The sequence below is a fragment of the Charadrius vociferus genome, unplaced genomic scaffold, assembly GCF_000708025.1.
Source record: "Charadrius vociferus isolate BGI_N301 unplaced genomic scaffold, ASM70802v2 scaffold549, whole genome shotgun sequence".
Classification (NCBI taxonomy): Eukaryota; Metazoa; Chordata; class Aves; order Charadriiformes; family Charadriidae; genus Charadrius; species Charadrius vociferus.
Genome location: NW_009650103.1, coordinates 5,041,518 through 5,066,002, shown reverse-complemented (window position 1 = coordinate 5,066,002; position 24,485 = coordinate 5,041,518). Strand labels below are relative to the sequence as shown.

The window sequence follows — 24,485 nt, the reverse complement described above, 5'->3', positions numbered from 1 at the left end:
TAAAACCTTCAGCATCTTTAAACACCTCATTGTAAGTATTAAAGGAGCATTCGTGTGAGTACAGAGACATACGCCTTCCGGTTGTTTTCCAAGACAGAGCTAAATCTACGCAAGGCTGGCATTATCCCGTACATTATATCACTTTGATGCAAGACCATGTGGTAAAAGTAAATGCATTATTTATTTGGAAAGAATTTATTTCCTTCTCATTTCCTTCCAAATGGATCTAAGCACCATGTTACTCTTACGGAGACTTGTACCACTGGGTTCCATCCCTCCTACAAGGTCCAGGCGCTAGTTTAAAATGCCTGGGGAAAAAGTTGCCACTTGGTCCTCCGCTACAGGAGACTTCAGGCAAAAAGCAGGGAGATGCTGCGGCTCCCACCACCACGCATCCCGTGGACGCAGCCATTCCCACACGCGCTCACGGCCTCTGGCTCCACACCGGTGGGGCTGAAATCTCACGTGGGAGGAGGGAAACGGAGGAGAGGGAACGAGGAGCACCGCCTTGGGAGTGGGGAGCGGGGTGCGGAGGCTGCGGCAGCCCCTGGCTCAGGGCAGCCACGCTCCTCTGCGGGGCAGCACGTCTGCTCACAGGCTGAGGATGGACAAGAAGGAATTAAACCTGCCCTTGCCGTGCAGGAATTGGGTTGCTATCGCGACGCTGGGATACTGAGTATGTGTTTAAAATCGCCAGTGCTCTTGCACTGTATTGTTGGGAACAACATTTTAAATCTAATTTTTGTTTTAAATCCAGAATTTCCAAAGCCATGCTCAGTCAGCAATCTCTTCTGCGTCCTATAGATCAAGGCTGACAATTTGTAAGTTTAATCAGGTCATGCAGGCACGGTGCCAAGCTGTTATCAACAGTGCCAAAAAGAAAGTTTAAAAATAATTACAGTAGTACAAAAATCACTAGAGCCATGGCTTCTTGAATCAACATTTTCATTAGAGATGTAACGCAACCGTGTACATCCCAGCCCAATTAACCTCTTTAAATCTGTTTCAGAGCAGGTATTTGTGCTCTGGATAGAGCGGGTCCTCAGGGTCTGCTGTTGGCACCCCGCGTGTTCGCAGGGGCGCACGTCTCCGCTCCTTGTGCAGTGCGGGCTCCGAACGGGCTGTGCCAGACGTGGCAGCACCATCCACAGCTGCCACGCACACAGCTGGGCACCAGCAACGCCGCTTTCTGCACTAGCCGGGAACAGCAGCCGCTCCCGTACAAACAGATTTCACCCTCAGTGTCCTGAGCCCCGCGCACAGCGGGAGATGACCCCCTGACTGGCCAACCTTCCAGGCTCAAGAAAGCACAGCATTAATTTTGCTCTCAAATACACATTTTAAACCTGTCACTTCATTTAAAACTATAATTCCATATAATTTCATGGGAATAATAAAAATGTCTCATCCTCTCTTTAAATTATTCCTGTTGTCTGTTCAGAGGCCCACAGACAAGCACGGTTTGACAACACAACGCATTGTCCCGGCACATCCCTGGGTGGGCACTGGGGAGTTGGGGACAGCCCTGCCACGGCTCCGTCCTCACATACGGCCTCCTGAGCACATGGCCAGGGAGGGCGATGCCGCACGCAGGGTCCCCGCGGCAGGAGGGGTGGTGGTCCCCGGCCGAGGGAGCCCTGCGCCCACCCCAGCTGTGCAGAGCCGGCACGGCCGCGTCAGGACTGCTGTGTCCTTCGCCCCCTCTTTCCCCCCCGACTCGCTGCCCCTTGCTCTTGCACAACTCTCGCCCCGGTGCTGCTAATAGAGGGATGGTTCTTCTGTGCTGTTTTGGTGAGCCGTTCCTTCTGTTTATGTTATTCCTTCCCTGCTCTGGTGTCAGTTTGTTTAACAATGTTCTGGTTTTAATCCACTCCAGCTCCCATTCCCCTCTCAGAAATTATTTCTACTGTCCTTTCTTCTTTTTGCTTCTGGACTGTTTCTCAGACTGTGTTTCCTGTGCTCTATTCCAGCTGGTTTTTCCCAGCTGCATTTCTGCTCTGAAACCCATCCACCCTCCCAGCATCACAGCAGCAGCCCCACTCTGCTCCCCTGATGCTGCGAGATGCCAGGCCAAAATCTGCAGTGGAATCATTTGGTACAATTGCTGCGATTTCTGCATCATTTACTTCCACGGACGGGCCAAAGATTAAAGGGCTTTGTCCAAAATGACACTATCCATATAGACTTAAATTAATATTCAAAATCCCCAATCCTCCTTGTATAAATCTGACAAAGGACAACAAGCGTTCCCCAAGGTTTAAACGCGAAAGCTGATGTCTGCACTGGAGACTGAAGGAGCTGGTGAGAGGCCCTGAAGCACAAGAGGAAGAAATTCAGCAGATAAGGACAATGACGAAGCCACTAAGGTGCCTCGCACACAACCCTAACGCGTATCTCTGCAGCTGGTCACAGAGGGGTTGGCATACTGTGTTCATCTTAAGTAACACTCCCCGTGCAGAGCATCCAGTCCAGAGCGCGCGAGCCCGCAGAGAACCCATGGACAAAGGCATGACAAAGTGTGTGGGGGGGGATATAACATTTATTTTGCCCCTGAGTGAGACACATCATTCATTCAAATGGCAAAGCCACAAGTTGATTAACTGATTCTAACAAGAATTAAGCTGTGTGTTAATTCAGATCTTCCCTTATGAACTATACGAAGCAGATCAGCACAACTAATAGTGTCTGGTGTCCCTGGGGGTGGGGGACAGTACAACCGATGAACTCCTCCGCGATCAGTGGAACGCGCAGCTCTTTGGCCAGTTGCAGCGGCTGCCTCGGCTGCGGGTCGAACACGTTTAACGTGGTCTGAGAAGGAGTTGGAGCATCTCGGGGGCTCCTCAGCAAGGAGGAACACTCTCGCTATCTGCTGGCAACACGTCCGCTCCTACCAGCACCTGCCTTTATAAATTACTCTTCGTTTGAATACGGTGATAATATATGTATTTTTTGACATATAAGCTCACACTCGGTGGCTATTGTTTCCCTTTTTTATTCCTCAGTATATCAACCTATGAGTTTATTACTGTTTAGCTCACTGACCTTTCAATGCATCGTGGAATTAAGGTGCAGAGCGGACGGGAAAGAACACAACAATACATCACTTCCAGCGGAGCTACCGGCGCGCTAATGGCAGCGGAAGTGAGAGGGCCCTGGTGCGGCGGCGGCCACCGGCGGCACGCTGGCCACCAGCAAATCCCCCCATCAATAATGCGCCAGAGAGACGGGACGGCCTCATGGAAGTACGGCCACCGTCCACTATTGTTCGCTAATGGCTCACGGGCATTTGGGTCTGCAGAGTATTTAAAATCCAGCATCCTCGGTGACAATAGCGCATTATAAGTTAATAAAAAGCATGTGTGCTACTGATTTTAATCTGCTTATAACTACAACGTTCATTTCAGTATCTCGATGATTTAGACAAATCACATAAACAGACACTAAAACATTGTTTAACAATGAACTTGGCTTTGTTATAAGACCACAGTTTTAGCATATCTTTCAGCAAATCCTAATTAGCTGTCTTTCAACATGCTGTGCACCTGCCCCCACACATAATAGACGAGAGCATCTGCATAGACTACTGCATTCAGAGGCCAATAAATAAATTGCAGGTCAAAATTATTACAAAGCTTTCTTCGAATAAACCCATCTCCTTCACAATACAAAGCTGCAGATATGAAAAGTACCTAAAGCCCACTCAAATGGTATGATTACAGGGGCCGTTGGAGTTTAATAATCTGACTGTAATTCAGGCATTTTCAACAGCTCATTAAGGGTTCATTAATATATGGGCAAGCTTTTGAATTATAAATAAGCAGATTAGAAACCTGCAGTGTCTGAACTGTACAGTAGTAGCCTCGCCAGCAGAGCAATATTGCAAACACACGGCCGGGCGGGCCCGGCAGAGGCGAGGTGGTGGTGCAGGCACCGCCTCACCCCGGCTGCCACCTCCCCTTTATTTATTAGAAGGTCCCGGTGCCCACGGAGGGTGCTGGCCCCTGCGGCACCACCCGGAGTGTGGGTGGGAAGGCCCCCGTGGGGTCTCAGACCCTGCACGCTGCAAGCCGACACAGTGCTGAACCCATTTTACAGACCGCAGGGAGGAGCGGTGGGGCCGGCCGAGTGGAGGGCGCCTGGCTCCGCTGCTGGCCCTGCAGGAAAGGCTTCCCGAAGCCCCTCGCCACTCACCGCCACAGCCCCCTGTGCTCTGCACCATCCCGGGGCTCCTGGGGTGACCCAGCACCCCGACCACCCCTCCAGCTGCGGTGCCGACAGCCGCTGGGTGCGCGTCGAGGGGAGCTTCACACCGCAACGGCGCCCACGCCACCGCCGCCCCTTTGTCTCCCGGGTGAGAAAAGCCCCGGTGGCAGGAGGCGCCGGTGGCCCGGCACAGCGACACGGCCACCGCGGCATGGGCTAATGTCACTCTCACTCCTACTTAAGGTGACTGCGTGGTGTGTGCACGTTTTTCATGTCAGGTATATTAAATATAACACGACGATGCACTGCACATTTCCACGCCAACCTAGTTGTCACTTTCGCTTGACTCATTCTCTATTGAGGAAAAATGCAGCACTGGGAATTTACAAGGCTTTTCAGTTAAATGGACATAAATCACAGGTTTCATTCAAACCGAATAATCACTGGCCATAAAGAGCTACTTGTCTCTTACCATATATTACAGTGAAGTTCCTGTGAGCAATAATGCAGCCATTCATGGCAAAGAAAAACAGAGCGAGACATTAAGAGCTGACATGTAATCCTGTTAGGAGCCTGACGTGGAGAGCGCGCCTGACATTTTTATCATATATGTCCATTTCTATTTGGAAAATCAGAAGAATAAAAATGATTACTCCGCTGCCCAAACCTACCTTCCTAAAACAGCCCAGCGAGATTTGTTTACATGCCGGGAAACTGCTTACTACGAATTCATAAATCTCTGATTCTGAAGCATTTCCCCTGATGTTTGAATTGAAGATATGACTAGAAAGATTCCCTGTAATACTCTTCCACACCTCCATTTCCTTCACTACCAACACATAAACTGTCAATCCTCGGCTTTATTACATTCCCCTTCATTATAAGGCTGCTGGCAGGATGCCTGTTTCTAACCCAACTTTCTTCCTCACCCACGAAAAAAAATCGGTTGATGACCTTTGCTAAAGGTTCAATAAAAAGCAGGGTGGATGCTAATAAAAAATCATTAGTGTCTTTGTCTCTATGCAGGACTCGGACGTCAGAGAGTGGCAGGCTGGATTTATAGAGGTCTTGGGCTTTTCTTACAGGCACTGGGAAAAGTTAAAAGGAAATTTATTAGTTTCCCAAAAAAAAAAAAAATTCTATTAAAAACAAGGCTACTTAAGTGAAGAAATACCTTATTCTATGACATTATGTAGATGCTGTTGAAGGAAAAAAAGCAGCCTGGAATGAGATGCATCTTTATTATTATTATATCCTCCCCCCCCAGGAGCTAGATGGGGGGTCAGGAGGGGCCGTGGCCGCAGCAGGAGCGTGCTCTCGGAGTGCCATGCACTGCTGCTGCTGCTCCTGTCCCACACCGGGTCTGACTGGACCGGGGTAATTTGGCCAACGGATGGATCCCTGTCTGGCACTGGAGCCGCGTCACCCCCGCTCTGCGCACACCCTGCGCCATGCCACAGCCCGGGACATCCCCCTTCCCGCGTGGGACCACAGACGTAAATGTCAATGCAAAATGCAGAGGGGATCGACCCTGAGCCGAGCTGAGCCCGGTCCCCCCCGCTCTTCCCGACGTCCATCCACCGCTGCACGCGCACCCAAACAGCTCCTCCGGCCAAGGGCAGCCCCAGCCCCCGGGGCAGCTCCCATGGGCACCGTCCCCTTTTTGACATCCCTGCGCCCAGCGCAGCCAGAGCAGGGCTGTAGGGAACAGCCCCGGTATTAAGGACGTGGCTGAGAGATGCCCCGTTCCCCCTCAGACGCCCCCCTTTCCCGCAGAGCGCGCCGTGAAGCCTCCCACACCACAGCACGAGGCCATCAGCACACGCAGCGGAGCTCAGCTGAGGACACTCGTCAGTCGGTGCCGGTCCCACCGCCCCCCGCCGCCGCTCTCCTCGGGGACGTGCTGTCGGTGCACCGATCCTGCCCCATGGCCGCTCCTCACATGGGGTCCCCGAGCCCCAGCCAGCCCCATTTTCTGTGCCTTTCTCCCAAAAGTGACCCATGCCCCCATGGGCCTCACAGAACCGGGAGCTGCCAGGAGCAAACACCCCACGCAGAAGAAGGTGCGTGTAGCACGGCCGGTGTTCCAATGTTGCCATGTTGTAATCTTAAACAAGATGGATAGATACTGAGCACTACATCCAGCAGCTAAAAGTGAGCCCCATAACGTTTGAACACCCTTCACATGAAAATGCAGTAATATACATTCCTTCAAGCTACTGTGTGTCCAACCTAAATATCATCAGTATGAAAGTTTACAACCTTGAAATAAAAAAAATGTTCACAACAGAAACAAATCTTTCCTGTGATTACAACTTTTATCAGATTTATAGCACAGTGCTGTACTTTTCATAGAAAATATGAAATAACTTTTTATAGAAAATACGAAATAACTGGTATTTTTATAAATTGAGTTCTTGCTACAGATTTTATGTTGGCTACATTTATTTCCCATTGTAAATTATGCCTAAGTTTGTGCAGCTTTACTGCATTGTCTCTCTTCTTACTTTTTACAGATCTCTACGCTTCCGATTCCATTTTCTTCTTTTGGATCGTTCTATTTTTCTTGCTTACTTTTGACTTGCACTTAGTGCTAAAATGTCAGTCTTATTTGTGCTCAGCTTGAGGGAGCAAAGCACTCGATAGCTCCTCATCACGGCCCCTGCGCGCTCCAGGGGCCGCCTGCCGGAGCAGCGGCGGTGGGGAGGGGAGCTAAGGAAGGGCCCGGTTCAGGGAGTTAATTACATTTGCTAGAGTGATCCAGTTTCATTTGCAATCCTGAGCAAAGACTGCTTTGACTCTTTTGCAGTTGTTTGAGTAATGACTTCCCCGCACACGGCTCACAAACTCCCCATCAAGGCAGTAGCCGAGGAACCTTCCCCTTGTGCCACCGCTGTAACGCTATCACACCCTTTCCAAAACGCGCGCTGATTTTAATAATGCTGATTCTACAAATGAACGCTCACCCTAATGCTGTTTGTGCACTGTGCTTGGTCAAGGACTTCTCAGCCTTTATATTCTAAGAAGGATGTAAGTATATTTACATATGCATGCAAATGCGTTGAACTTAAAGAGAGCGGTCAGATGTGATACTGTTAATGGAGAATCTCCTCCCAGCAACTGTGCAGCCACCACATAAACACCACGAGCACAGATCTTGCCCAGGAAGGAAGAAAATACTGCACCCCACTTCCAGTTAAAAACACCAGATTTGCTTAGCCATGGACTTTATGGATCTCCGTAAACTTCACCCATAAATCCCTCACGGCAGTAAGAATCCTTCACAGAGCAGATAATTTACCTGACTTCTCTTTGCACCTCTTTCCTCCTCCACCACTGCAGCCATCTTATTTCTCCATCTTACAAAACATTCCAAATATAAAACGTGGACTGCACGCACTTGCTCTCGAGCAGAGGGACCGGTGCCAGCACGGCGTTACCCTCATCCGCGATGTGTGGCTGCATCCCCACGTGCAGCATTAGCATGCCACGAGGGCTACCGTCACTGGCAGGACACGTGCATGTAACCACATGAGATAAAGTTTTATTTGCGTTACTATAAGGGACACAGCCTGGCTTTATGGGACGGGCTGCATGGCAGAGGGTGGATTAGGGAACCAGGAATGACACCAGGCACCCTCGCCATGCTGCTCTGGGGGGCGCTGGGCGCAGCCCGGTACTGACACTGAATCATCAAACTGTTCGGGTTGGAAGGGACCTTCCGCAGATCATCTAGTTCCAACCCTCCAGCCGCGTCCAGGGACATCTTTCACTACATCAGGTTGCTCCCAATCATGAGTAAAAGCCCGAGGCCTTGCAAAGCGGTGCTGCTGTCGAGGGGCTCCGGGTGCCATGGCTGTGCCATGTGCCCATTGTCCCCAAAAGCAGGGGGGCTGCAGCGGGGCCGCGGCGAGCAGGACGGCGGGGCTGCACGGCCCGCTCCCCGGCGGTAAATCAGGCGAACGAGGGCTCTGCTTTAACATTGCAAAAACACACACTTATGTAAAAATATGATCAAAGTTTTATACATGTAGAATTTCCTAACAATAAATCACATAAATGGATATCTACACTGGGTAATAAAACTGAACAGATTCTAAACTGATCGGTAAAGTTGCTCATAAATTGTTGTTTTTAGCAAGCTGTAAACAAAAGCTGTATAAATACCAAGTGAGCCTTATAATGTAGCTAGGTACACAGAGAAGTGCTCCAGCTGCTTTGTTTTCAGAGCAAATGCACTGGGTTTGGACAACGTTTGGAACTCTTTTGTTATTGCCCAGCATAAACATTAGATCTCCTGCTTGATATACTGGCAACAAAGGGAGAGGAAGGAGCAGAAATAAATGCTGCCGACTTTGTTGTCTCTCATGGTGTTCTTCTCCTTGCAGAGGTTTACATGCCATTATGTACCTGCAGTTTGATGGGGCTGTGCGAGGCACATCTCTGTGCTGTCTGTATTTGATTTAATTGCATTTCAACAAAACAAAGAAAGCACATATATATTCATGCAAACCATGCACCAAAGGTAATACTTACCTGATAGGGACAGAAACTACGCGGGATTCCCAGCCCAGAAATCACAGAAGAACACACTGTAAATTCTCATCTTTTTCGAACGCCCGTTTCAGAATGAAACAGAAATGCTCATTTTTGCTGCCTGTCCGCAGGTGAAACACGCAGCCAGCGAGCCCCCAGCACGGGACCCTCAGATTAGGTTACCAGCACAGAGGAGTGCAAACCTGCCAGGGAAAAGCCCTGCCCCGAGCCGGGGCTTCAGGTGGTAAAGGCAGAGATGTCAGCTTTGATTTGAGCTAACAGAAAGGAATCTTTGGACGGAAAAGCTCCAGGACCTTTGAATTAAATGAAAGACCAGAACACTCTACAGAATGTCTGCAATAACAGTCTCTACAGAAAATTATGAGGAACTACATAAATCCACCCTCTTCCTCTTCACACAGGCTCATTAAAGCAGTACTGACTCTCTGGGCAGCTATAATTCTGCTGAGTGATACCCTGGAATCACCCTGTCAATACCCAGTGGTGTGCTGCCTCTCCAACTATCTGTGCCCCTAATATTCCTCTCTTTGATGGGATTTGCTGACCTTTAATCTGATGCTAGTTTACTCTCATCACTGAAGTGCAAGTCAGAGAGCAATAAAACGGCAACCTCACTGATTCAAAAGGGAGAGCTAAAGCGCCACTAACTGTGAATCTAACCTTTCGTAATGGCTCTCCCCTTAAAAGGGGAAACATGAAGTGCAAGGCAGCTAAAACAAACAATATTTAATGCTGACTACAAGATTTATTGCAGCCCTCTTTGCATGAGTATTAACTGGGAATTTCAGGGCTGTAAACTGAGGAAGAGGAGAGGGACAGCCAGCGCAGAGCCGCGGCCCCGTGCAGCGCCTTCCCCATGCCATGGGCATCGCCAGCACCGAAGGCAGTAGGGCATCCGCAGCCGAAAGGCGCGGGCAGCGACATGGGGGATGGTGAGACGGAGCTGACTGAGCCAATAGACCTGACCCCAGAAGGGCAAACGGGCCCTGAGCAGCGCAGAGACGTGACAAGCGTAAGCTGCGTTCCTGATGAGAGGGAGACGCATGTGCAGGTGTGCGCGAGCATCCTCTCCTGGGGAGCCCGGCACTGGCAGTGGTGCTGGGCAGCCCCGGGGAGCAGCCCCGGCCCCCGCGGCCATGCACTGCATGGGCTGCCGGAACACGGAGCTGCCCAGCCCCTCGCACCACGGGTGTGCAAAGCACCTGCAGGGTAATCATGGCCCCTAACCACGAGCCGGGGCCGGCAGGAAATGAGAGACCTCGTGCGCTTGAGAGGGTGCGGGGTGAGGCTGCCCACCAGGATGGGTCCCTGGGCACAGGCAGCAGTGGAGGGCAGCGGGGGCAGAGGAGGGGTGGGGAACCGTTTGTCCTGATCAAACCCCTCTGGCTGGAGGGCCCTCAAAATGGGTCCAACTGGGAGGAGGCACTGTTTAGCATGTCTGTTGTAAGAGGGAAATCAAGCAGAAATAAAGTTTATTCTCAAAATGCTGGTGCTCTTCCCCAAAGGAGCCACTGGGGGCTGTTCATGGCCTCTCCCCATCCCTCCAGCCCTGGCCACGGGGGCTGAGCCAGGGTCCCCTCGTCCAGCGGTGCTCGTCACCGTCCGGCGGTGTCACGAACAGAAACGATGATCAGTAAAGAGCTGGAGAATGTCCTGTCTCTACACGTGCCGCACAACAACTCCACCTGTTCTTTTATTTATTCCATAATCACCACTCGCAATGTGAGACGAACTTTCCGACAGGTCCGTGCACTTTGCCTGTCCCAGAGGGGCCCCTCCTGCACTGCCGGGTCGGGGTGCAGGAGCACAGCGGGACACCCTGGAGGCACTCAGCCGAACACCCGACCGCCCTTGCTGTGCTCCAAAGCGACTGCTCCCACAGCCAGCACTGACACTGACAGGAGCGCGGCCGGTACCAACAGCATCCCGGGCTGGCGGAGCGCAGGCGCGAAGCAAGCAAATAAAGGAGACAAATCTCGCATGTTGTATACACACAGATCAACAGGAAACACACCGAAGTCACATCACAAAGTAAAAGATAAATTATTGCATAACAAATTTCTCTCCGGCTCTCTGGGGAAAATAAAGACTGACAGCTTTGGGTTTAACAGGTGCTGCTAGAAGATGAGCTACTTATTAATACTGCTAGCAAGGAAAAGGATGATAAAAACTATAATGTGATTAATTATTTATGTTTACGAGCATGATTTTTAAGAGTTACAGTTTGTCATGCAAATCGCTTGGTCTGGTTCAACTCGACATGTCGTCACACCCCAGAACGTGCCTGAGGGCTCTTCACAACATGTGCAGCAATTACCACGCCGCTAACGGGGCAACAGACCCACGGCCCAGCCGACAGCGTGCCAACCGGCCCTAAGCCTCCTCCTCGCTTCTGCAGCGTTTCACTGCCGCTGACAAACACAGCAGCAGCATTTTCAGAGGGGAAAGAGACTGAAACAGAAGTTTCTCATAAGCATAAAAGCCAGGAAAACTCTTGCAACCGTCCTCCTCCTGGCACGACTCGACTCCCTTTGCAGGCAAACCGAAGGCAGAGTGGCGGAGGCGAGAGCCCCAGTCCCCACGGTGGTCCCCAGTCCCTGCGGTGGTCCCTGGTCCCCCTCCAGCTCAGAGGTGCCACTGGTCCCTGAGGAGACGGCGTCTCCCCCCGGTCCCTCAGCAGCTGGCACATGGTGAGCGTGGCGACCAGCACCTCGGCCCCGGGGTCCCGCGACACAGAGCCACGGCACTGACATCGCCAAACCAGCCATGGATTTGCATGTAGCAATTACTGCACAAAACACCACCCAGCACTTCTGAAAAGAAAATTGGGAGCGTACATTTGCAGAAACCCACAAAGACAGACTTTGTCAAACCTAACAGGCGCTGATAAGGGGAGAGCTTTTATAAGGGATACTGAGAGATGTATCAGACGAGAGCAAGGCTGAATACAAAACAGTATTAGTATAAAAAAGAACAAAGAAAAGGCCTGCTCCGCGTAAGAACTGGTAATACATTAAAAATTTAAAACCTGGCACGACAAATCTGGATACTCCCTGCAGAAGACAACTGATATTAATGAACAGGCCTGTGCATTCATTGTCTGGGATCCCAGAGGAAAAAAATAATGCTGGTTACACTGAATTTTTTAAAGAGAAATTCTTCTCTGTACAAACAGCTCCTCTGCCAAATCACCAGATTATTCCTGGCAGTTTTAACAGCCTAAAAACATTCACCTGCCCGACCACCAGACTCACCTGAAGGCACCTCATTTCTCCACGCAATTCCTCAGCACAGGACTTCATCAGAGCCCGGCCTCCCCTACCAGTATCGATTTATTCAGGAAAAAGTGCTCAGGCTTGGCTCAACCGCCTCTCTCAGCCCCAGATAACGCGGCTCCCTTGGGACAAAGAGAGTTTGGGTTCCTGTAACGTTTGACCCGGCAGCGCTGGCACAAGGCCGAAGGAAAGACACCACGGGGCTCCCTTGCCTGTACAGGCCCCATCGGATCCTGGACACAGGCGCCAGAACGGCCAGCCGGGATTCGGGGCTTGGCGACACTTCTGTGGCCAGGGAACAATAACCAGAAAGTTGGGAAATGCTGAAGAGTGCACATGCTTCTCTGCTAACGGACAGCAGTACCACCAATTACCCAGGTGGTGATGAGGAGCGGGAGAGGCGCTCAGTGGCTTTTTCACTCAGTTGGCATGTGGGATGTGAGTCTTCATGGGAAACTTCTCCAAGCTGTGTCGTACAACCCGAGTGGCCACAAAGCCTCTCAGCTCCACAAAGTGTGTCCTGGAGAGTGGAAACATTAACCAACAGGAGCTGATGAAGAGAGGAATGTGTTTTGGAAGGAGGAGCTGGGGGAAGCCAGGGATAGCCAGGGCACCCACAGGGCTCAGCCCCTCGGCTGATCTGGCCATGCCGGTCCCAGCCCCAAGGGCTGTCCCTGAGTCCCGGCTTCTCCTGTTCATTCCTGAAGCCCACGTGGCTCCTCAGGGGAAGCAGCTTTGCGAGCACCCCATCGTTGTAGTGCAGTGCAAATCCTGGGGAAACCTGAGGAGCGCCCAAGGCCGATGGTGCCCGCCGCAGTGCCTGGCTCCGACCTGCCGCTGGGCTCTTGGCCGCAGGCCTGGGAGCGGCGCTGGGTGGCGAGGGATGCATCCACAGCCTTCTGCTCATTGGCTCCAAATTGCATTTCTCTTCCCTGAAAGGCTTTGGTGCTGTGCAATAGCCACACACTTGAGCGCACACAACGAGCAAAAGGCTCATTGTTGATGCTGTTGCTGCCGCGCTCCGTAGGTGCCTGGGTGTTTGGGTGGAAACCTACCTGCCCGCAGCAACGCGCCGGGGAAGGAGCTGGGAATATCGGCAGTTTATACCAGGGTCACCCGTGCAACGCACAATTATGCTGGGGTGAACTGTGTTACAGGGAATGCCTCAAGTTTTAAACTGTCATTAGAATATCGTGGCCTGATTTTAACAATACAGCAGCGCTTCTAATGATCTTTAAGGTAATTCGCTATTCAGACCCCAAGCAAAAGATGCAAATGTACCACTGAAAGCTCCTTATTAAATACCCACAGGCTACAGTTCTGTACAATAAGTGGTCCAGGTCTTTTTAGAACATCCTAATTAGATGAACAGAGATGCAGAAAAATGCAAAACCAGGTCATGCAGCAAAAATGTTGGGGGGAAAAAAAAAAGCTGCCAAACAACCCCCCTCCAAGCCCCTCATTAAATACCCTCCCCCACGCCACATCCCTTATTAAAACCCTTGCAGTGTGATGAAGTGGAGCCAAAAGCTCCCAGCCCACCATCGCCCCCAAAATAGAGGTGACCGTTATTGTTCAAGTTAAGTTTTCAGTTTATTGCCAGGGATATGTCTAAGTGATGATATAAATAATACTATGAATAATACATTAAGCAAAAACCCAATCTGAAATTAAATTTGCCTTCGGTTATCTCCCTTTTTACTATATACATACAGAATTATTATGTGCTAGGGGAAAAAAAATAGCTAATATCAAGGTAGTACTTTTTCCCCCTTTGAAAGTAGCAAGAATTGCTGCCCCTGAAAAGCTGCTGTCTTACACCAGGAACATCAGAGCAGAACTCCCCTTCCCTCTGAAATAAGGGGACAAACTTGGAGACGGGTTTCAGGGCTGACTGGAAAGATTCTCTTTGGCACGACTCAAGCAGAGCTGTTTGCTTTGGCCTGGCGCGTCTGCCTGCGAAGAAACGTGCAGCATCATTTGCAGGTGCACTGAGGTTCATCAGACCCTCCCGCCTGGCCTCGCTGGGGTAATTTACTTTCAGTGCTGGGAGCTGGTCTTACATTCATTTGATCTTTATGTCTCCAATTTAGCTCAGATGAGTACCAGCCCTTCACTCACTGGCTGTTTAGCATTTAGCACTGACCTTGCTTTGATTTCTAAAACATTCCTGGCCAGGGCCAGTGTAAGCAGAACAGGGACTAACCAGGCTCACGTTGGGTGAAATCCAAACTGTATCTGGACACCAGACAAAGGTAGGGAGCATTACCGCAGGAGCTGGGGCAGTGAACTGGGCTGTGCACCAAGCCCAGGCACCCAGGTAAGCCCCCGACCCTATGCCAAAATGGCAACGTGATTTTAGATAAACCATGTCTTCTCCCCATGCCTCAGTTTCTTCACAAGGCGAGTAAGACTATGGGTACGTAGGTCACTCTACAAGATCCTGAGGAGTCTTGGCTAAAAAGCACTAGGAACTAAGGCCTCAAAAATATATTGGCACTATTTCCAAACATTCCCAAGGCACCCACAGCCAGTCCTCATCCCCTGTACCAAAAGCAAGCTGTTTCCCCTCTGAACACAGTGCCACAGCGCAGTAGAGACAGACTGGAGATCTTCTGAACTACTGCCTCCATCCAGCAGGTCCTTCAAGGAACTCTCCATGCCACCGGGGACGTGCATCCCGCTGTCAGGCTGCTGCTAAGGCACGCCAAATACTGGGCACTAATGCAAATTATGGCAATTCACAGGTTGGTTCTGTCACGTGAACATTAGTTCAAAGACAATCAACTGAGACGGAAAAATCTCATTTCCTGAATGCTCCGAAAGTTTGGGCGACTGATTACAGACTCTGGGAGACTGCAGAAAGGTCAACTGCTCTGCTCCTACAACAGCCAGTCACAGCACTCTCACCCCTTGGGCCACTTCGGTGGGCACATGTGCATTCGTTGTATTTCCATAGGTGTTCCCATACCACTAAGTGTGAGGCCTTTGGTGCCAACTCCCCCGGGTTTTCCTCCCCCTGCTCTGCCCTGCGGACGCGGGCAGCCTCAGGCAGGGGAGGCTCTGCCCCCGGCACGCGGGCAACGACCATCGTCTTGGCTTTCCTCTTGGATTCCTGAGCCTCGCCTGGGAGTGACGCTGGGAAAGAAATGGTTAATGCACTAATTACCATAATTAAGAGTTGCCAATTTAATTATAGCTGAGAATATTAATGCTGTAACATTTGTTGGAGTGCAGAAAACAAACCTTTAATGCACAGACTTTGTTCGCAAACATCTAATGGAGCCCTCCTCCAGTTCGCTTGGTGCTTCAGCGCTGACACAACAGCAATAGGTTCAGATTGAAGAACTTGTCAGCAATCAGGCAGGAGGAGGCTAATTAGCTGGCAGGTTAATGAGTGTGATGGCTCTTGACAGCATTTTGTTACAGCCTCTACTGTATTTAAACAATAAATGATTATTACTTAAACACAGTGGAGACAGTCTTATTAGGAGAGCTAGACCATATATTTATTTTCATAAAAATGAGACTAATTCCTTAGTGTAAAGAATAAGATTTAAAATTTTGGCTGATTATAGTCTCACCTCTGAAACTCCACGGTATCTTGTCAGAGGAGGAGAGCAAAGGTTTTAAAAGCGCTTGTGCTCTCCATGAGAAGGTATTATACACTAGCACTGAATGTCTGGTGGCTATAAAACATGAGCAGCAGTGACGCACTTTAAAGAGCTACCTTGTTTGCCAGCCACGACAAAACACACACAGCAAATTCTTTCTGATTTTCACCCTGCATTTTTAGCCTCAGTCCCCGGGTGCGAAAGGTGCCGGGGCTTTGCCATCCCCGCCGTCTTCAGGCTTAGGCCGGGCTCTGTATTTTGCTTCCTTTGGCAACTGGGATTTGAAAACAGGTGGTGAAGTAAAGGAATAGCTCTGTGGAGAGATTAACCCATTTCTCTGTCCAGTTAAGGGGGGAAGGGAGACATCTTACAGCACTCTTGTAATCCATAAACATAATAAGAATGAGAAGGAAAGTGTCTACATCCAAAAAATCTGAAAGCGCAGAAATTCGGTGCCTTTCCTGCAGAGAAGGCAGGTAGGAATGAGCCACTGGCTGTAGCCTGAACTGTATTTACAGGATATGCAATTGCAAATATGTGTCCAGAAAAACCTTATCTGAAGAGAATTAAATTGAATCCATAGCTGTGTAATAATAAGGAAGGGTTATTTCAATTTAATATTTAGTGTTCCCTAGGAATTTGTACATAAACATGGAAGAAACAAAAGGCCTCACCTGCTGAGACTAATACCATTTTCGAAATTATTTTTGCATACATGAAAATGATTTGTGCCCCTCAGTGCGGCTGCTGCACACGTGAATAAAAATAGAAAAGGCAGCGAACTCCTCAATTCCTGCCTAATCCTCAATACCACATTTTACATATTTAAGATTCAAAATACCACAAGCTAAGTAACATGTAGCAGCAGTAAACGGCCGGTTACCAACGGCACCAGGTAAAGGCCAACAAGTGTGGTGGCTCAGCCGGCAAACGCACCAAGAGCGTGACGCCCGTGAGATGCCCCGGCCTCGGGACGCGGGGCCGAGATGGGACAGGCAGAGAGAGCCCAGGCCCCGGCTGGCTGCCTGCTGCTGGTGCCGGGGCTCGCTCACCGCAGCGGTTGGCTAGCAGCGCTAGGGAGAGGGCAATTTCCCGGCTAGCCGACCCGGCTCCCCCGGCAGCACTGGGCAACGCTGAGCCACAGCCCGGGCAACAGCAGCACAGCGTGCCTCGCCACAGCCTGGCCTCAAATTCCTGCCATAGGGCAAACCCTATGTGCAGGCAGTCACCTGAATTCTGAGCCAATTCTCAGCTCCTTACCGCGCAAGCGGAGCGCGCAGGCAGCTCGCCTACAGCACCCGCGTGGGAGCAGTCGTCACGCGGACGCCACGCACCGCCCGCGCGTCAACATAAAGCACCAAGTCACGTCACACCCAAATTAAACCCGTGTTTTGCAAGCTTTGCCCAACATGGCAGACTCACTTCTTCCCAGACCTGAGGATCTACAGATCACACCGTACTATTAAATATCGATCCGTTTGTAAATATACAGAACTCGGCAACAACACAAGACTTTCTCTACAAAGCTTTTGAACACCTGGGCTTGAAAGGGCTTATCTAAATATATTTTTTTTAGATTAAAATATTAATAGCGTTTGATAGAGCAACTGTAACCCAACACCATCCCAGGAAAAGCTGGCATCTGGCAAAAATCACCAGACTCTCTAGCTGTTTAAATGAGAATATTCTTCAGTCTGAAAAATTATTTATAGAGGGTTTTTTTACTACCCTTGTATACTGCAATGTTATTTCCTTTCCCACACACTAGCAAAGTCCATTTTCACAACTGCTATAAAGCGGCATGTTCACAGCTAGTAAAACAACTCAATAAATAGCCTCACGAAGCTATAGCTGTCTCATATCCTTTCCTCAATAAAAACAGAGGTGAACTGCTTATTTTCAGCAGCACACTATAAGAAGACAGAAGCATTATGACTGCTCATACATTCTGACTATCATTTGCCACAAGCTATATCTGTCAGCATTAAATAAAGCTGCATTATAAATGTAAACAAAACACCCACATCTACAAAATGAGCTGTCCGCCATTGCTAGAGGCATGAATTGAACCCGCTTATTGACTCAGCTTGCTCTTTTTATTTATTCTCCTACAAAGACATGCATTTACTTTACCCTACAAGCATAGTGGGTTTAGGGGCGGTAACTTGTCTCCCGCACAAGCTGAACAGGCAGGTTGGTGACAAATGCAGATCTTAATGGGAACACCATTAGGTGGGCAAACATTGAACTATTATTGAAAAACTGATTTATTTTAAAAGGTTATCCTGGACCAAAACACTACATCATAAATAATTTGCAGGATCAGTCAAGTGAATTTATACTTATGATTTTTTTTAAAAAGGTAATTCATTGCAATCAAATAATAATGCCAGTTTGAGAGGAATTACACTCAAATATCAACTGCTCAGAATTTACAGTCTGAAGAGGTTAAAAGGTGCTCAGCTCTACAGCAGCACATATCAGCCTGGTTCTCTGACAGTGCGTTATACATCTTTCTAGACTAGAAAAAAGTTCTGTCCCTGTCAGGCAAAATTCACCTTTGCACAAGACCAGATCAGCACCCGCAGACACTTACAGCCTCCCGGGGGGGAGCGGGCACGTCCCCAATGCCAGCGCCCCGGCCAGCGGCCCCGGGGGCCAGCACGCCCCCCAGGGTGCACGCAGCACCATGAAGGGCAGCGGTGCCCCGGGGGGAGCGCTCCGCTGGGGTGCGTGAGCAGGCAGGGCCCCGATAACCCAGAGGAGAGGCCCCCTGTGCTCGGGGAAAGAGCCTCTGCCGACACCAAATGGGACCCAAACGCAGCGTCCAACATGCAGAGCTGCTGTTGGACTCAGAACTGCCACGAGATAACACGAGTGGTATAAAAATACCGCATGTTCCCCAATTAATAATCACAATAAATTATTTATCTAGATATTCACATTTCTACGAAGAAGGGAGAATAATTATAAATAATGCATTGGATATGAGAGAATGGATTCTTGTTTACAATATACTACCTAAGAAAAATGGTTTGCCAGAATTACAAACAAATAACGCGCTCCCATTTCTCAAGCTGGACTGCGAGGTGTATCAAACTCTGGACTAAATCTTGTAGTAGTGGAGACACAACTTTCCCATAATACAGGTGGCCATTAAAGGAATTTCCATACTATTCCTACAGTCTGGCTCTCCTCCCTCACACGTTAGAGAAAGCTGTGCTTTGGGACAGCTTTTCTTCTGTCAGGTAATGGTATGATTAATGCTGCAAAGATATTCTTCCTTGGAAAACTCACCACCATTCCAAAACTCTCTTTTTTATATATGACTGGAAATAGCTGTCCCGTGGGAGGGTGCTCAGGGGTCCAGCCTGGCAAGGCGCCCAGGCTGGGGGCACCAGGGGTCTCCTTTCCCTGCTTCCGCGCCTGCCCCATCCCACCCCACCAGGGCAGACGTCCCGCAGTGAGAAGCTGTGCCCCGCAGCACCAAACCCTGCCCCGCGCTCCAGCACCCACCCATCGCCACCCAAGCGGGACCACGAGCGCTGCTGGTGTGACTCCACATACGGCAGATATTGAGTCTGGGTCCCTCAAGGCCCCAGGGCTGCGATGTGACACTGCTCTTCCCTTTCTCCCCAGAACCCCAGCAGAGAAATTCAAAGGAGACTTCAGAGAGAAAAGGGAGAGTGAAAGCGCAAGTTAAGCAATCGGATGATGTTGGCACAAGTCCCCTCGTTACATGGGGGCATCCCTCATGAATGGACAGGAACAAGTGTTCCACTGTTTCACATCATCCATTCTTCCAGAGGTAGATATTAATTATTCCTGCTTTTCCATTTTAAGATAAGCTTGTTAACAAGAAATTATAGGGTAGCTCGGAGCGGCTATCCATTGGCTTGCCTGCATCAGGGTTTATGATGTTTACAGAGAAAAAGAAAATCAGTGTAAGGAGTAGCAGGGAGTAATTAATGTATTGTAGTGTGGAATTTCCACTTCCTTCCTCCATTTAAATCAAATAAAGCTTGGCAGTGCCAGAGTAAATCAAGGGGTAGCCACCAGGGAGAGAGGATCGGCAGAGGTATTAGAGCCAGATCCAAACCCGTGCTTCACCCAAGCTCCTACTATTATTACTTGTGCAAAGCAAATATTCAGCCTCCAACCCTAAATCATTTCAATTCCTATTTCCAAGTATAATTTAATCTTTTTCAGCGACACTTGATGCTTACTTCATCACAGCATAATGACAGATTAAAAAGTTGTTGAATTAAATATTAAAGAGGACTTCAGGCAGTTCTGCATTTTTAAGGAATAACACAGATTGGAGATGAAATGAGAAGCCCAAATGCATATTTTATTCCAAAAGGAAAGAATACATATATTTTTCCTCCAGGCCACCTACTTTGTAATAAAACATAGGGCAGGTTTTTATTTAGTGGATAAAAGCATGATATAGTATTATAGGACTCATATCACTGTAAACTGGTACCATGCAATGGTGTCAAAGCTAATGACACCATATGATCAAACACAGCCCTTTGTTAAATATATATGTGTATCTGTACTGCACATCTGTACTGTATATAACTCTATATAGTCATTTACAATATTTTCATTAGACTACTTAAGCACAATTTATTGACTCTCAGATGTGAAAGTTTATCTTGTGATGACACCTCCCGCATGACATCAAAGCGTAGAATGCAAAACATAATTTAAGCTATTATTGAAATATAAATCATTCCAAGGAAAATTATGTCAGCATATGAATAAAAAAAGTCACTTTAAATTTAAACTGTAGTTTAAAGTGTCTGAAAGGCTTGAAGATAAATAAAGATGACAACAACTTTTGAACTTGAAAAGAAATCTCCACATTTTGATGAAAAAGAATCCCAAACTATAGTATCATAATATAATATTAGATTAATCTTTATGTATAAAAGGATGAAGGAGCACACCTTTCATATTTTACATATGTATTAGTAGTTCTCCTTAGTGACCATATATAACACCTTCCATATCTGTAAGCGTAGGGGTCACAAATTTTGCTCTCATTCCGCAACGCACATGATGCACACACGCACAGAGACAGCAGAAGAAGAAGCAGACTTCTGGAGAAGTCTCTGATTGCTGGGAAGTGAATACGGTGAAATCACGGGTGTCAGAGGGACTCGGTATGGGGCAGACATCATTGTCAGCACAGCTCTGGTACAACCACCGTGTTCCGTGCACAGAAACACCCACGGGGACACAAGGGGCAGCGGGAGAGCAGGGGGGCCCTAATGTAAACCGAGCCGTACCGCAGTTCACAGCGATCCCCGTGGGACGGGGGAGTACTTCAGTACCTGCCAAACCACCCAGGCGCGCTGGCTTTCTACACTCCTGTGTGCACGTGAAGTTCACCATACAATGCCCAGTAAATATTTTCATATACAGCTTCATGTCCCCTATTTGTGGTATTAGCCAAAGCATGCTCTGGTATTTTAAGGCCAGTTTGGGACGGGGGAGACTGACTGCGTTACCCCACCAGCGGGGACCCCCCTTCTTGGCAGCCGAGAGAGCGAAATTCCTGAAGTGAAATGAGCCATTTTCATTTGTCCTGGCACCAAGAGGAGCAATTTTGCTACAAAACTAAACCCTTGGATGATGGAAACACATGAAAAAATCACTGGAAAATAAACAAACTAAAAGATTCCTGCTCTGGGTTGGCAGTGCCTGGCCCAGCCGCCCCACTGAGGCCGCCCTCCCCTCCCCGCCATGCTGCCCACGCCGCCCGACTCGCAGGGCACAAGAGGGGCGTGAGGGGCCATGGCGGCCCGGGACACCTCAGCCTTCCCGCCGGGCAAGGCCTCGCCAGCTTCGGGGCCGGCATGTGCTTCGCGATTAGTGGGATATTATTAATTATTATTGCCGTTATTAATACCAAAGGGATCTTGGCTGTCTTTTTGTCAGCGCAACCACTCTGCCTTTAAGTCATTAAGCCGCAGAACAATAACGGCGGGCGAGCCGACAAGAGAAATGCCATTGTTCCCTCTCCCCAGCCTGAGCGCCTCGTCCTGCTCCATGTAAATGAACTTAATGCTCTTCATTCAGGCGCACTCGGAGGGTTCTCATTTACTGCCTCTCTCTCTGTGACAGCATTTTCTCACCAGCCCTGACTGCATAATTAATGCAAATGCAGCCTTAGTGTCATGAGCTGGGCTCCTTTGGTTTACTTTGGTACGACACTTACAGAGGAATATTAACTAGAGAAAGCAGCATCACAACAGGGGTGGAAAATCAGCCTGTCAGGGACTCATTCCAAATGCCACGGAAAGGAGAGCGCCTTCAAGATTGTTTCATCAAGGTGATTGAGAACAAAAACTACTGAGGAAAATTCGAGCTTACATTTATGAGCTTCTCCACATACATTATTTATATCACCAGAACCTATAGGAACATTATTTCCAAGCACATATTCATACAAAGACACTGTTTGGGCTGAGAACTGGAATTCAGTGTACACACACGCACACAAAGGCGGGTACTGATCACAGGTAACCATGAGCGCTGCCCGGCACAGCCTTTGTGTCCGTGTCTGCCGGCTCCCGGGAAGTTCACGGGCATTCGGGTTTATTCTACCACAACTCCACACACGCTCGCTCCTCAAAAAGGTCAGTGAGCCGCACACCCGATACAGCCCTTTGCAGGGATAATCCTGCATTTTAATCCTGCCTGTTCCAATCAAAATTGGCTCTGTTGGTTGTTTTTTTTCTTTATTTCCCAGTAAACGAGGCAGCAGTTCTGCACTAAATACATGAGTATTAAAGCAGGAGAGCAGGATTCAGCTATGTTATTAGTACTTTGTACCAAACGTGGCAAGGAAAGCATGCCTTTTTTCCAGAACAGCCATGCTGGAAATGTTTATTCAGATTAATTCTGCCTGAATTTTACTACCAGATAGTGCTCTGTCTTGTATTTTTGATCTGTAACAAAAGTAAATTTACAAGCACTGTATATTTATTTTGCTTTGCTGTTTATGCTTTAGTTATACTGAAAGAGACCTCTTTATATGTCTCTTTCTGAATTTGGGGATTTCTGCGTAATCTTTCTTTATTGCCTAGTGCTTCCAGGCACACCAGTGCCAGTCACATCTTCTGAGAATTCTGCCCTTTACTGAGCTGCTAATATTACGGTTCAGAAAAATATGCGTCAGATTCCTCTCTTCTCCTCCCCCCATTGGTGCTAATTTAAAAAGCATGAAAATTTTCGCAGTAATAGATATGGACCCTGTTTATCTGCCCTCCTGTGTCAGAGAGACTGGGCTGCCTTTTCAACCTGTCTGTAAAGACTGAAGACCACGTCTTTTTTGACGAGGAAGCTGAGATTTTCTGGTGATCCCAAAAGCGGAAACTTTAACAAAACCAGCATCCAACACAGCGAACCCTGTTATTAAATCCTAAAAAATGGTGACACCCCGTCTGCTGAATCAGAGCGAGCTGTTCTCCGCTTGTTTATTTCCCAGTGAACAGACAAATCAAGCCCCGCCAGAGGACACACGGCTGATCTGTGGGCAGCTGACGTGAGGGTGAACGTGTTTTGTCACCTGCGTGCCTCTGCACTGCACGCAGCGCAGCCACCGTCCCTCTTTGTCCGGGATTAGTGCCCAAAATGAGTGCAGCCACCCCAAAGAGGCCTCACGAAGGAGATCTGGGCGAGGGGAAGCTCTGGGTTCCGGCCCTGGGATGTCACGGCAGGAGGACGAGCCCTGTGACTGCAGCCACCCGGGTCTGGGCTGCACTGAGTGTCACCCACCTCGCGACACACAGCGCTTGCTCTTCAGAAAGTGACACAGCTAATTATGTACAGAGCTCAAGTGCAAAGGTTCAAAGAGGCCTCACGAAGGAGATCTGGGCGAGGGGAAGCTCTGGGTTCCGGCCCTGGGATGTCACGGCAGGAGGACGAGCCCTGTGACTGCAGCCACCCGGGTCTGGGCTGCACTGAGTGTCACCCACCTCGCGACACACAGCGCTTGCTCTTCAGAAAGTGACACAGCTAATTATGTACAGAGCTCAAGTGCAAAGGTTCCCTTCTGCCTTTTTTTTTTTTTTTTTCCTTTTTGCAATCCCTCAAAGCCAAAAGCATTCTGCCCACCCCAGGCATCAACTTTTACTTGCTTTACTCCCATTAACGCAATTAACAAAAGCAGCCATGCCCCGCGTGCCGCAGCCCCGTCCCCCGAGCCGTGCCGGGCAGCCAGGGGACGGCAGGGCAGCCACACCAGTCCCGGGGCGGGCAGGCAATCCGGCTTCCCCAGGGTCAGGCGTGGGCCAGGAGAGAGCCCTACGCCTCCCTGCGACCCACCGACTGAGGACCACGCCAACAGCAGGGCCTCACCAGCCTAACTGAATATACAATAACTGAAAATAATACCTTTATCCCCTCTAATATACCATGCAACCGAATGGATCAAAATGAACATGCCAGTCAAACAGTTTATTTTAGACAGGAAACAGCCCCGCAGACCATTATTACAAATTAAAGGTATTATATTGAAGTCATTTTTAATCCCTTATAAATGAATAACCCTTCTACCAACATTAAATCATTTTCTTCTGCAGAAGTAACATTTCCTCTCCATGGCACAGGATATATTCCCCGGCAGATCGGGGAGCTATCCTTCCATGAGAGCCAGTGGTGGCTGATTACACCGCACCAGGACTCATAAAATTCCCACAGAACTCGCACTTGCATCTTCCCAGGGCAGAGCTGCCTTATCTCATCCATAAGCAATAATGCCACTTTATTTTCAGTAATCAGCACGCAGATGATTATTTAGATGCAGCCTCATAATCCTCCT

The 24,485-nt window shown here is 49.0% G+C and overlaps 1 protein-coding gene across 1 annotated transcript in view; it reads right to left on the bottom strand.

The window, feature by feature from the left end:
* The window catches only part of PBX3 (pre-B-cell leukemia homeobox 3), a 90,034-nt gene that overhangs the window by 23,180 nt on the left and 42,369 nt on the right, over positions 1-24,485 (bottom strand).